Source organism: Parasteatoda tepidariorum, chromosome 10, assembly GCF_982258835.1.
Source record: "Parasteatoda tepidariorum strain Cologne lab strain chromosome 10, Ptep-v5.0, whole genome shotgun sequence".
Classification (NCBI taxonomy): Eukaryota; Metazoa; Arthropoda; class Arachnida; order Araneae; family Theridiidae; genus Parasteatoda; species Parasteatoda tepidariorum.
This window is the reverse complement of record NC_141764.1, coordinates 87169947-87185798: the sequence shown is the minus strand read 5'-3', so window position 1 is coordinate 87185798 and position 15852 is coordinate 87169947. Positions and strand designations below refer to the sequence as shown.

Sequence of the window (15852 nt, the reverse complement as noted above, 5' to 3'; positions counted from 1 at the left end):
AGAACTCGAAAAGAAATGACAGAGGCGGGCACTTGAAAAAGATTTCGACAGAGATATGTGAAAAGCAATGCACACAAGGAAAGTGATTGCTTCCATCATTGATTGCGACAACCTTTAATTTTAGTTTTTTAGACAGGTTGGAAAATTTATGCTTCATAGCTCATCCTCCAGTTTTTAAATAAATCCATTTTTAGAAATCCCAGAGTTTGTGGTAAGCGTCTAGAATTTTAATCTTTTGTTTTGAAACACAAGATTTACTTCGTTACCTCAGATATTATAATGTTTTAATGTTTACTGACTTTTCTACGATTTACATAATAATAAAAAAAAAACAATTTTATGAACATAATATAATGAACAAGGATCTTAATAAATAATATATATTTACTATATATATAAATTGCTTTGGCTGTATTAATATAATATACATTGGAAAGCACTATTTTGCGGATATAATCGCGTGAGCTGACGACTAGACTACCTCTTTTCATTGTTCTATTTTCCTGCTTTTATTGAAATTTTAATTATGTGTTTTCATAATGAATATATCCTATCCGTCTATGTATACATATTTTTGTTTTATTTTGGATTTGATATTTTGAATTGAGTTTGATATGTTTTATTTCAATTTCGATTTTTTTGGTGTTCTTCACTTATTGTATTGATGTATTTCACTCTTGCTACATTAATACAATATTAGAAAGCACTCTAATTTGCGGATATAATTGTGTGAGCTAACGATAAGATTAAATTTTTTCGTTATTTTGTTTTTTGGCTTTTTAATTTTCCTAAAAGTTTTATAATGTTTTTATTTAGCTTTTTAATAATTTTTCCTCTTTTCTCTTAAAAAATATTTTTTACTTTATTTCTTTGTATTCCTTATATATATACACACACACACATACATATATATATATATATATATATATATATATATATATATATATATATATATATATATATATATATATATATATATATATATATATATATATATATATATATATATATATATATATATATATATATATATATATATATATATATATATATATATATATATATATATATATATATATATTTACAATTTATCAATTTGTTCCTTAAGTGTTGCAGAATAAAACATAAAAATTTTCTCTGAAAAAAATACAAAAAAATAGATCATACATTTAACTATCTAAAAAACTATAATTTACGAAATTGTCTTGAATTATTGTAAAGGGGATAAATGGTGAAGGAAACAAAATGAAATCGAACCAATCGTGCTATCGTTCCACCAACGATTGTTCGTTTTGAACCCGATCAAAAGTGTATAAAGATAAATGAAATGCCACTACAATACAAAGATGGATATATTCCACTAAACAATATATTTATATGATTTTCATAAAAGAAGAAGATTTCTTTATTTGGAAGTTCTGAAGCGTATTACAATTACAACTGTAAAGAACAACAGAGGAAATGTAAGACACAACTTTAAGTACCTTAATAAACTTCTTTTTGTTGTATTTTGAAATGTTTCCTCATAATATATCTTCCTAGCAATTGTAGGCTTTTGTACAAATAAGATTTATCGAATTATAGCCTAATCTCGCTATCTTAATTCATTGTTTTTTTCGCTTTATCTGCTTTTGTTGGCGTTAGTTTGAGATTTTTTTTTGTGTTGAAAAGCGCGTGATACTCGGAAATTTTGAAATAAAAAGTTTTCTTTTCAGAAGTTATTTGGAAATCGACAAAATGTGTGCTCTAAGAAATGTTTTGAGAAATAATTCTTTTGTAGCTTCTCCGGTTATAAACTAGATTATAGATCAGCTCAAAGTTGAAACGTAATATCAGACACATTTGCTCTAATTTTATTAAAGTGTTAAATTGAATTGAACTATGATTAAGTACAATTTTTACTGAAGTATCGTGTATGAAGTCAATAAAATATTAATTTGAGCGACAATATGATTCATCTTAGCAACACATTGAAGCTACAACAAATTTAAACAATTGAATAATTCAACTTATTCTAAAACTTTTAACAGTGTAGGAAAATATGAAATGATGAACAATTTAATCCCATTTACAATATTTTCCTTTTTATTATTTACGCAATGTTATTTGATTGTTAGCAATTAATATTCAATGTAATTGACAAACGTTTGACAAAAAATCTTTCATATATAATCTGAACAAATGTCTTGGCTAAATTATGAACCATAATATCAATTACGTTATGGTATAACGTAGATTATGTAAATGGTACGTCACTATTTTTTAATTGCAAAATTCTCTGTATCTTTTTCAGCTAATTTATCAGCCTATTCATTTCAAGCTATTCCAACATGTGCTGGTATCCATTGCAATACAACATTCATCCTTTTTGTTGCTAAAAAAACTTAAGAATTCTTCTGCAAGATTCAATAGTTTTCGATTCTACGAAATGAAAGAAGACGATTGCAAGAAATAAAGTTTGTTGTTCTCATCTTGATCAAATCTTAAACAGGTAGATAAATAAGTTGTTTTCGAGACAGTTTGATTATTGTACTCAATTATTCTTAACGTTTAAATTTTTATGTCTCAAAATGTATTGGTTTTGGGATACTGTGCTTAATTGAGGCTCTTGAGCGAGAATTTACAGATCGCATCATATAAAATGTTAACGAATTTCACCGAAATTCAATTTTCATTACAGTAAATTAGCAAAGGGGTTATATGAGGATTTTGAGAATCCTAAAACAAATGTGTATTGTAAGTTAACGTACATTTATCCGTATATCTTAAGCGCAAAACAAACGCGAATTTTTCCCCGACTTATATTATAGATAAGAATTATTTAAGAATTAATACATTCTTAAAATGATTTATTTTATGTGAAAGTCGTTTAAATTTCCATCACAATGATGTGATGAACAACATCGTGCAAGAATTTTTAAAAATAGAAATAATCGAACACGTGTAAGAAGTACAGATAAAAACTAAGAGGAGCGTATAGCTGTTTCGATGTTACAAACAAGGATCATTTGCAGTGGAGAAACAGGGGAGGAAATATTTTTTTTGAACTTATTAGTTACATTTTTTGAAGTTATACTTCTTATGCGACTTCCAACAAGGTTGCGTTAAACGTTAAACGCTACATTTTTATTGGCCGGGAAATCACGTGGAAGGATCCAGTTTTCCCTCATTCATTTCCATATTGTTTTGGTTCTCACTAGCATAAAAATAATAAAAGTATTGTTTTTCTATAAATATTTTTTTAGTTTGTTTTGATGCACATATAATTTAATAGGGTAGTATTTTTTATTTTCAAACTTAGTGGATAACAATTGTAAAAAATGAGTGAAAACAATCCCACGGACAATGCGACGGATTTAAGGTTATGTCAAGGTACGTCTCTTGTGAATATCAATTGATTGTTAGGTTTTCTCTTCTGAAATTACATTATGACGCATTCACATACATCATTAATACAAATGCATTTTCCAGGGCGAGACGATGAGGCAACCGCAAGCACTTCCACTGGTTGGTCCACGAGGGAGAAATTCGCAATATTACAGTGATTACAGAGCACGGAAGCGAGCGGAGCAGGAAAAAGAGTCGTTGAATAGAACTAGTGATCCTTCTACGACGGCTGATTCTTCTACAATTAACGTTGCGAAGTTTAATTTCTTCCGCGCGGAGGGACTCCACGCACTATTTTTTAAAAAATAATTTAGGGTATGATACTGATTAGTAAATAAAGTGATATGGAAATCTAAACTTAATACGTGTTTCCAGATAAATAAACAAGTAATATTTAAAAAAAAAAATTAAAATCAATTCCTACTTAAATAAACAAAGAAAATTTTCAGTTCAGTTACTTCTTATTAAATAATTAAAATTTTTCCTCTATATCGAACTAAAATTATTTAATTAAAATTAATTAATGTGAAAAAACTGTATTAACATCAAGTGGTCATCCACTACAAGTTTAAAACAATGTATTTGAATACAAGAAAAATGTTATTTCAGTTAGATCACAATTCAATTCAACAAAGAAAAATGTTATTTCAGTTACTTCTTATTAAATAATTAAAATTTTTCCTCTATATCGAACTAAAATTATTTAATTAAAATTAATTAATGTGAAAAAACTGTATTAACATCAAGTGGTCATCCACTACAAGTTTAAAACAATGTATTTGAATACAAGAAAAATGTTATTTCAGTTAGATCACAATTCAATTCAACAAAGAAAAATGTTATTTCAGTTACTTCTTATTAAATAATTAAAATTTTTCCTCTATATCGAACTAAAATTATTTAATTAAAATTAATTAATGTGAAAAAACTGTATTAACATCAAGTGGTCATCCACTACAAGTTTAAAACAATGTATTTGAATACAAGAAAAATGTTATTTCAGTTAGATCACAATTCAATTCAACAAAGAAAAATGTTATTTCAGTTACTTCTTATTAAATAATTAAAATTTTTCCTCTATATCGAACTAAAATTATTTAATTAAAATTAATTAATGTGAAAAAACTGTATTAACATCAAGTGGTCATCCACTACAAGTTTAAAACAATGTATTTGAATACAAGAAAAATGTTATTTCAGTTACTTTTTATTAAATAATTAAAATTTTTCCTCTATATCCAATTAAAATTAATTAATTAAATTTAATTAATATGAAAAACTGTATTAACATCAAGTAGTCATCCACTACAAGATTAAAAAAATGCATTTGAGCCCTGACTGGATGAATAAAAAGTATTTTATTAAGGATCGAAAATTTGAACATGATATAAGGGAGAGCGTTAACGGAATTGAAAAAAAATTAATTTTAACTATATAGTACTTTGAAATAATAATAACTTAAGGGAATATTTTTCAATTTCAATCATGGCGTGTTTACCAAAATATTCCAGATTAAGTAAGTAAATATACATTTCTTGCGAAATTCTCTATTACGCATCTTTTTCAGCTATTTTTTTTTATATAACAGACGAAAAGTAAACGCATGCAACAACTAAGTAAATTTGTTGAAAAATACTGGTGTAATAATGTCACGAAGCAGCTCTTGTTTCAAAAACAAGATAGAAGAATTGAAATCCGAAAAACAAATTAAGAAAAATATGAGGAAATTCACCTGTGTCTTATGTCAAGTTCTTTAGCGGAAGTACAAAAATAACCATTCAGAGATCTCTTACAATGACATTCGTAGGTGCCGAATCCATGTGATTCAAGCCCCTCCAATATGTTATAAATCTGTAAAAATTACGCACTGTTACACTTTCTATTAATAGTAGCTGGGTACATTTAAAACATTTTTAAATTTTTTTCCTTAACAAAATATGTTATTTTCATTAGTTAATGTATTGCTACGTTTTCAATATCGCATTTATGAAAAGTACTCATTATTGCTATTTAAAATTCGTCAGATTTTCATTCAAACGTAAAGGCTCTTATTTTTATGAATTTTTAAAAAAGTAATGAGTATTAGGATTTAGAAAGTTACAGAAATTCTTTTTTTTTTTTTTACACGCTTTTTTGCACTACAGCTTAGTAAAGGCCAAGGCTTTCTCATTCTGCTCAAAGCAGAACGATTTACTACATATAGAAATTCTACCCATTAAAAAAATTTCAACAATTTAAACGATACTTAATCTGCTTTTATTAAATTAGTTAGAATTTAAATTCTTTCATTATAATGTTATTCTAGACAGAAATTTTGTGTAAAAAGTGATAAATTTTTTTCAAAATCTTCGGAAAAGCCATACTTGTTTTAGGTAATATATTATCCATATTTTTTTTTTAATTTTAAAGCCGTCGTTGAACAGCCTACCCAATTTTCGGGTTTGCGACTAATAATGTTTAACTACGTTGCCTTGTAATTTTGAACCCAATCCAGAAGACAAGGGAACTTCTGGATCAAGTATTGGAAGGAGCGTTCGTGGAGGACTTTTCGATGGAACTAACCATTGCGTTACACGGATAGGAAAACCTAACGGCAGGAGGTCTCTAACCCATGATCCGTCTACCACAAAGGATATTCCACGTCAGCACTGTGGTCGGTGCAAGCCGGATGCGGAATTCGCATCGACCAGCCATCGCTGGGATTCGAACCCAGTTCACCTTATTGAAAGGCGAACACTCTATCCCCTGAGCCATCGTGGATCATATAATATTCATATATCATGAAACAACTTGAATTAAATTTTTAGGTTTAAGGAGTGCGCTTATTATTTAGTACTACCGTATTGACGAATCAGTATGCCTGTTCATGCATGTTAGCAAAAGTGTTCTTTTTTGGTATTTATTTCTATAATAGAATATTTAAAGAATAATTTATGTCACGATTTCTTCCCTCTAATACTACAGCGCATAAGAAACGTTTTTATGGGATATCTACTACCATTTAATCCAATTATTTTTGAAAAGAAACGAAAAACATATTTTTATGTGAATATATTGAAAGTAATAAAAATTTGTATCAATAAATATCACAAGTGTAAATTAAAAAAAAAAAAAAAAAAAAGAAATTAAAAAAAAATTGTTTAATAGAAAATAGGTATGGCATGTTATCGAAGCCTTAGCCTGCAATTAACTAAAACATGGAAATGTTGTCACAAAGTGAAACCTTAAAAGACTACAAAAACTCTACTCATTCTTTTTTTTTTTGCGGCAATATTTTAAAAAGACTGATACAGCAGTAAAAGTCATTAGTATCAGGTTTTTAAAGATCAAGTGAAAACGTAGAATCGAATAAAACAGATTAGGAATAGAAAAATTATTTTAAAGTGTATCTTATGTCATGTCACGGAAGCTCTAGCACACAAATAGCTTCAATGTGAAATATCTGCACCCATTACTTAAAATAAGAACCTAAAAAAGTCCACAGTAACTCGACTGATTAATTTTTTGTTGCCAATATTTTGAAAAGGTCGCAATCATGTATCAGTAAAAGTATGAGTACCGAGTTTTTAAAAATCAATACGTATAATGCGTGCACATTTGTACATTGTACACGTATTATACGTATTGTACACGCATTGCACATTGCAGTTGTAAAGAATTTACAGTCCACTAATGCATCAAAGCAATAATTACTTTATTTGAGTAACATCGACCACTATACAATTACACAAAAGAACTTTAAGCGATGCATCCTCGAACATGATGAAATATTTATCTTGTAACTTTCGATAACGGTCGGACAAGGAGCGAAACTCCTAGTTTTTACGCCGATAATTTAAAATTAAAAGTGATTAAATTGCTAGTTGACGATTTATCGAAAGATAAAACAGCCGAAAACATGTCTAACACCGCGTAATTACCGTTAAAGTATCGAAAAGGCCCCAAAGTTGCAGCCTTTTCGATACTTGCCCCAAAGTATCGAAAAAGCTGTAGCTATGTGTCAGTAAAAGTCACGAGTATCAAATTTTAAAAATCTGGAGAAAACGCAGAAATTTAAAGACTGGCAGAGAAGAGAAAAGACTTATGTCAGGCTGCAGAAGCTTTGGCATACAAATAACTATATCGAAACCTATATTCTTGTTTAATCAAAGAGAAACCGTAATAGCCAACGAAAATTCGACTGCTGTTTATCTTGCTATATAAGTCGACCAACTATCTTTATTACGATATTTTATTTTATTTTATAATCGGGGTTGAACAGCCGATCCAATTCTGAGTTCAACTCCGCAGCCTTGTAACTTTGAACCCAATCCAGAGGACAAGGGAACTCTTGGATCAAGCATTGGGAGAAATTTGCCCCCGTGGAGGACTTTTTGATGGAACTAACCCAAATTTGTGTTACAGAGAAACTACTAAAGAAAAAACCACGAAAACCAACGGTTAGTCTGACGGCAAGGGGAATCAAACCCATGATCCGTTTACCACTGAGGATATTTTTACGTCAGCACTGTGGTCGGTGCTAGTCGGGTGCCGAATTCCTTTCGACCTGCCATCACTGGGATTCAAACCCGGTTCACGTCATTGGGAGACGAGAGCTCTATCACCTGAGCGCCACCATGGCTCCTTATTACGATATTGTAAATTTCTGGTATGTCTGGTGTATAAGTCGACAGCTGTAGGTAAGTTGATTATTGTCCCTATAGACGTCTTGTGTCAAAATGTGCTAGTCGCTAGGCAAAATGTGGATATAAACGTTATTGTAAAATATTTTTAAAAATTCGGAATTTCGAATTCTTTGGATAGGGGGAAGACGGATTTTTGTTGTACTCAGCAAATGAAGATGGAGTTGAATCCATTACAAAGTCCGAATCGTATAATAACACTGTCAACGTTAATGAATACGATACAAATGGTAATCTGGAAGTAGTAAAATTGCAGAGGCATAGATGTTTTAAAAGGTTTAATTGTCTTGAATAAATTATTTTAACTTTTTTTTATTCTTAATCTTTTTTCTGAAAGTAATTTAAAGTATTTTTTCTTTTTAAATGCAACCTTTATTTGTAAAGGAAATATAATGAAAGAAAATGCGAAATCAATTGAGTATAATTTCTAATGGGGTAACTTGTAAAGTTAAATTGGAACTAAGTTATTCATATCTGTGCCATTGTTTACGATGCACCAATATTTCACGATCAATAAATATTTGATTTTATCGTCTATGTCTAAGTCTACCTCTTATATTTCATAAACTTTTGGGGGTACGAAAAGTCGATTTATGCACAGGTTTATACGGTAGATCGTTTTTGCTTCAATATATCAAAAAGGCTCAGGAAAAGTCAAGCTTAAAATTCAAGTAAAAACACGAAATTTGAAAAACAGATTAAGAAGAGAAAATACTCAATTCACGTGCGGCTTATGTCATGTTACAAAGGCGTCAGCACACAAATAGCTAAAACGTGAAAACTCTCTTTCTGTGTTGCCACAAAGAGAAACCTTAAAGGTCAACAAAAATCCGATGTGTTGTTGTTCACATTCTTCTTCTCTTAACAATTTACTTTCTCTCTTTGCACGTGATCATAATGTATTTCCATTCAGATGAAAGTCAATTGAAGCAGAAAACGAGATAGGCTTTAAACAAAGAAACTCAAAACTAGCTCCTGAAAGTAGGTTAGCGAAAGTGGTTTTTTCTGAAAACGGGGTCGAACCCATCACTTCCGGATTCCCGTTTTGGAGGAAGTCCCACGCCACTAGTTTCATTTCAATTTTATTTTATTTCTTTTTTCAAAGTCCATCCTTTCTTTTTGATCAGCGTGTCCTCAATAGCTATCTTTTTTTTCTTCCTCATCTGGACACGAGCTTTTTTACCTGTTGAGCTCATATATTTTTATTTTGTTTTTTATTTTAATGGGTTCTTGTATAATACTTTCTCTTTTGAGAAAGAGATCGCCAATGAAGTTAGGAGAGAAAGTAAATGTTGAAGTGTTTTAGTGGATTTTTGATGGGCTATTAATGTCTCTGCCGTCACGATTCGAGTAGAAAGCTGGTAATAAATACGGGTTGTGTTGTTGTTGTTAATAGGTCAAACAAGAATTTTCTTTATTTCGTATTTTCAAGAAAGTTTGTTACATCATAGTTTCTGCAGAGCCCAAAAAAGTAGAAAAGCTTCTACCGTTACTATAAACAATAATTATACGGAATTAAAAGTACAGTTTATTTCATACAATAATGGTATTAAATATAAGGGGAATTTTTTTTATAAATTAAAGTTGTTAAATTAAATATACAATTTAAATTTGATTTCATCGATTTGTAGAAAGTTGAATAACATTTTGAAGAATGTGTGTTACATCATTGTTTCGGAAAAGCCCAAAAAAGAGAAAACCTTCTACTGTTACTATAAACAATAATGATATGGAATTAAACGTACAGTTTATTTCATACAACAATAGTATTAAGTAAAGGAGACAATTTATTTTATAAATTAAAGTTGTTAAATTAAATATACAATTTTAAATTTAACATCATAAATTTGTAGAAAGTTGAATAAAATTTTGAAGTAAGTTTGTAGCATCATTGTTTCGGCAGAGCCCAAAAAGTAGAAAACCTTCTACTGTTATTATAAACAATAATGATACGAAATTAAACGTACAGTTTATATCATACAACAATAGTATCAAATAAAGGAGAAAATTTATTTTATAAATTAAAGTTGTTAAATTAAATATACAATTTTAATTTAACTTCATCAATTTGTAGACAGTTGAATAACATTTTGAAGTAAGTTTGTTGCATCATTGTTTCGGCAGAGCCCAAAAAGTAGAAAACCTTCTACTGCTACTATAAACAATAATGATATGGAATTAAACGTACAGTTTATTTCACACAACAATAGTATTAAGTAAAGGAGAAAATTTATTTTATAAATTAAAGTTGTTAAATTAAATATAATTACAATTATTTCATAAATAAACGACAATTCATTTCATAAATAAACGTTTTTAAATTCAATATACAATTCGTTTCAGATAATAATGATAATACATTGAATCTACAATATATTTATGAATGGTGTTGCAGTTAATCGGCCTATTTTTAAATTAAATTTCACACTTTTATTCAAATAAAAAATCCATTAAAATATATCAAATTTCCGTAATAGGAGTGATTAAATTTAGGGCGTAACTAACTGCTTTTTGGTTAAGTAAATCTTGAGCCTAAAGCAACGGTAATACTAAATGAATTTTTAAGTATTATTTAGTTGCAACACTGCAAAGAGTTTTTTTATATATTTTCATACAAAGATACTACACAACTAAGATATTTCGAATTGATCGATGTATTGATTAAAAATGCCTTTAAAAACTTGACATTTACTCAAACTGAAAATTCATAGTAAGCTATCTTTTTAATTATGGAAAGTAGAGCTTTCAATTATTCAATTATTATAAGTAAAGTCTACTTTCAATAATTGAAAAATAATCCCTACTACAATTGGTCTAAGATTTTATGTTGAAAACATTGAGACCAAAAGTTCTTGTTTGTAAGACTTTAACAATCTCTAACGTTAGGAATTATGTATTATAAAAACAAGGAATTTTGAATATGGAATAATAAGAACTTTGATATCTCTCGAAATAGATTATGAAATCTTTATTTTGATTAGAAATAATAAAATATTTATTTTTTACCAGCACATTTAATTCGTTCTTAGATTTTTTGAAGTTCATAGTGACCGCTGATGGGCATAAGAAACATAAAAATGCATTAAAAAAAATTTTTTATTTTAATAATCTTATTTAGACCAGTAAAAAATTTACATTACATCAAATAAAAATAAACTTTCTTTACTATCATAATACTTTTTATGATTATTAATTTTGAAGAGAATGATCCTTTATGAAAACTTTTAATGCTTAAATTACATTAATTTCTTACAAATTTCGAGGTTTCAATAATTTTTGTAAAAAGTTTAACAAAAATTAAGCGCTAAAAAAACTATAAATATTTTTTTAAAACATAGAGAAATTATTATTTTTTTGTCAAATGAATCAAATCATTCAAAAACCATAATTAAAGATTAACTTGAAGCGTACAGATTGTATCCACCTCCAAGTAACTCCCTACACGTAATTATAATTTTTTTTTAAAATTTGAAGTTTGAAATCCATTTGGCACCTAAACGATAGCAGAACGGTCACGAAACGGAAATATCCCCGTAATTACATAAAAATGTATATTCCACCGTTTGTTAATTATATTAGTGTGTAATACAAACTCAAAAGAGTTCAATTGAAATTATTTATTTTTTAAGGTGTTTCTTTTCCTTTATAAATAATGAAATAACAGCTTTAACTAAAAGCATAAAGCGTTATGTCAAACACCATTGAATAAATAACAAAAACTTTCATATCTATTTTTCTTATTCCAAGCTAGCGCCATCTTAGGTTTTGTGGTAAGGAGCTTTATATACGCCTTTACCTTCGATAATGCCAGAAAGAAAACAACATTTTAAAAAGAATTTTTTAATGTTGTTTATCTTTGCCTTTTTTGGGGGGGGGATTTAACTTCTGTATAAGGAAAATAACAATTTCTCCAGTTTAAAAAAATAAACTTTTTCCATATTTAAAAGTTTTATTTCGCATTTATGCGACATTCTGTTCGAATTTCTGTTATCGTTTGCAATAATCACGTGTTTTTTAAATACTTTCCGGGCAAAGTGAATGTTTGGAGAAACAAAAATTAAAAACCGATTTTCCAAGTGAAATGGTTATTTGTTAAGTATTACCTGCACGTGCAGACGAGCACGTGTGCGAATCTTCACGGCACACAGATTTATTTATTTTTTTTTACCCTAAGGGTTTCCGTTCCAAACAAGGAAATATAAACAACAACCTAATCCATTTCTGGTTGGAATTTCGCAAACATTTTAGGTATACCTTCTTTTTAAGAAATATCTGTTTTCATTTCGAAGGCAGAAAATAACGAGTTTAGATTAGATTTGAAATAAATAAAAACTAGCAACAACAACTGAGAGAGAAAACCAGCTTTCGCGAACAAAGGAGTTTCAGGAAGGAGTTGAGTTGTTTTGATTTCCGGCAACAAGATATACTAGATCGTCTGATCGGAAAAAGGAAATCAATGATCCTTCGCGTCCCAGATCACAGACCAAATCAGGCCGTCAGCAAACAAATATGCAAATCACCTAGCGCCACTTTTGTTTGAAGTCTATCATCGCCGAGGCTTCTCTCACGTTCCATCTTTTAATTGAAAGGAAGTCCTTTTTCTACTTTTTCTTTCTTTGTTTTATTACGTAGATTGAAATTAAATCTATGTTCTTTTACTCTCATTTTGGAACGCTGTTCTTTAATTTTGCTATAATGAACGTAATGATAACGAGGGAAAAAAAAGAAGTTTTATCAGTATTTAAAACGTTGTAAAAGATACTGAATGCAAAAAATTTAGGGTAAAATTTTCGGAACAAAAATTCTGGTAAACCGTAATTTCTACAGTAACTGTAAAATCTCTGAATCACTGCAATGAAATAAATATTAAGTGCAAAAATTTCACGTCAAAAATGGATTTACGGTAATATGGATTTGAAAGGATACTGAACTCAGACAGGCTGTCATAAATTTGCATCAAAATTTGATCCGGAATTTAATCACAGTATTATATCACTTTTCTTTTGGAAGTAATATAAGCCAGTTTGTCAAAAATGAAAAATGTTTGGTTAAAACTACCAAAAAATATGGTAACATTTACCGTGTAATAAAGCCAAAAAACTCGATATTTTTTACGGAAATGCTTTAGTAATGATTTTAGTAAAACTAACAATAAAATGTGTTTTTTTTAATATGTGATAAAATTTAGAAAATGAGGTAAAACTTCGTAACTTTATCATCATACCTTAGAGCAAGGCATAAAAACTATTTATTCAGTTAAACTTAATTTTCAGTTTTGTATCTTTTACTAAATGTGTGGTAATAAGAACTATATTTTTGAAAACTTGAATTTCCAGCAAACCGTTACCATATGAGCGGTAATATTACCAAATAATTGGTTTAAATATTATATATTATGATTTTATCAACCCGAATTATGTTTTTTTTTCCTTTTTACCTGAAATGTCTTTACCATACAGTATGGTAATTGAAAAAGTTACCATACAATCAATTACCATGCAGTATGGTAATTGAAAAAGTTACCATACAATCAATTACCATGCAGTATGGTAATTGAAAAAGTTACCATACAATCAATTACCATACAGTATGGTAATTGAAAAAGTTACCATACAATCAATTACCATATAGTATGGTGATTGAAAAAGTTACCATACAATCAATTACCATACAGTATGGTAATTGAAAAAGTTACCATACAATCAATTACCATACAGTATGGTAATTGAAAAAGTTACCATACAATCAATTACCATACAGTATGGTAATTGAAAAAGTTACCATACAATCAATTACCATACAGTATGGTAATTGATTTTTTCTCCGGGCATCTTATGCTGGGCCCGTAGTCTATGGTTTGCATGCCTGCCAGTCGTATCTTACCTGGGTATTTTATTCAATCGAATATCTGTACAAATTAAATTTTGAAACTGCAATTCATAATTAAGGTTAATTATATTTAAGAATGTATATTAAACTAGTTTAAAGACAATATTAGTAATTATAAGTCAAAATTTTTTCTATGTGCAAATTATTGTTTCCTTTAAAATGATACTCCAAAAAGAAAACTGATTTGGTATCGACAGAACATAATTAAGTTCTGTTGGTAAAGCTTTCTGAACACGCCGGCATAGAATTTAAAAGAACTTTCTACGTGGTGCAACGTCGTTGATGTTTTAATAAGAAAGATACAATATAAAATACCGAGTTGACCGAACTCTAGGAAATATTTTCCATTAGAAATAAACATTTTAAAAACATTTTATTTATCATTGAATCAGCTGCATAATTGAAAAATCGATGTAATGAATATATCTAATCTCATATCTAATATTTAAACTCATTGAACATTTTAAATACACTTTCATCAGTTATAGCGATTCGGTGGCTACACTGGCTCCGTGTTACATAGCTTTACCATTAATTTAAAACTAGTTTGTCGTAGCTTTGATATTTTAATCCTAAATGCATATTTTGAATTTTTAAAATCAATTTGTAAAGATGTGATATTACTGGAAAGTTATTAATTTAAAATACCATTAGAGTACTATTTTACTATTTTGTCAATCCTCGAGACCACATTTTTTGGTGGCTCGACTTTCTGACTACCTGTTTAACATATTTGATTTAAAACCTCATTTACATTTGTGGCAATATGCATTCATTTTATCCAAAATTGTAAATAGCAATTTCATATTGCTGTTTACATTTTAGTAATATATTTTTCAGAATTGTTTTTTTAAAAATTTACCAATCATTGGAAAAAAATTAGAAAAACATGAAGTGTGCTTAGTTAACAATAATAATGAAGGAAAACATAAATTTAGTGATTTTTGTTGTTGAATATTTAAGTGAAAATATTGAAATAAAATTGAAACGCTTCATGAAAGATTCATAGAATGTTTAAGCTTCGAATAAGTTATGTTTACATGTTATAAAAAAATAATGATTCATAAATATTAATTTATAACTTCCTGAAAATTGAAACTCATCTAAAAAAATGAATGATTTAGTGAAAAAGTTAATAAAAATGAAAACAATTCTTTATGGAAATGATATGGAGGGTATCCAACTGAATATAGGCATAAACAACTGTGAATAGTATCTTTTCAAGTGACACAGTTTATTTTTTGTATTGAGAAGTACTTTTACTTACATAACAATTAATCTTTTTTAAAAATATTTATGTTTATTATGTCTAGAAATCATAAATCTTTAGTTTCATCACTCTGTTGCTAACATGCGCAGATTTTTTGTTCAAAAGCATAGCTCTTTCATGTTGGTCTATCATAAATTTTTTTGATTATGTATTTCATATAATAATTGACCCACAGTTGTAAAATGCAAGTGAAATTTCAATTTTCAAACTATATTAAAATTAATAAAATTAAGTACTAATTAATTGGTAATTAATTAATTTAAGTAAAAAAAGAGGAAGATAAATGGAGAATATCTTAGCTCAGCCGATGATATTCTAATAATTTAATATAATATTAACAATCTGGAAAAAAATGATTAAAGCTCTGTCACCAGCCCTTATTGAAATTGGACATAAAAAATTTACTTTAAGAAAATAACATCGTACCTAATGCCTAGCCTAAGAAAAAAAATCATTTCTAAGCAGTAGAAAGACTTATTTTGAAAGACTTTAACAATCTGAATTATTCTATTTTTCTTCAATTTTTAAAAATGCTACCTCAATAGCAGATTTTTAACCGACTGGACAGGGAGCTAACATCATGTCAGAAAGGTTCTTGGTTCGAATCCTGAACCATCGATATGT

The 15852-nt window shown here is 28.4% G+C and overlaps 1 protein-coding gene across 4 annotated transcripts in view; it reads right to left on the bottom strand.

Annotated features, from left to right (window-relative positions):
• LOC107449895 (uncharacterized) overlaps positions 1 to 15852 on the bottom strand; it is a 134918-nt gene that overhangs the window by 94706 nt on the left and 24360 nt on the right. For 2 of the 4 annotated variants that reach the window (XM_071184241.2, XM_071184240.2), the window contains exon 2: positions 5120 to 5238. The exons of the other annotated variants lie outside the window; for them this stretch is intronic. The gene's annotated coding sequence lies outside the window, so the exon portion shown is untranslated. The remainder of the gene's footprint in view (positions 1 to 5119; positions 5239 to 15852) is intronic. 4 annotated transcript variants of the gene reach the window in all.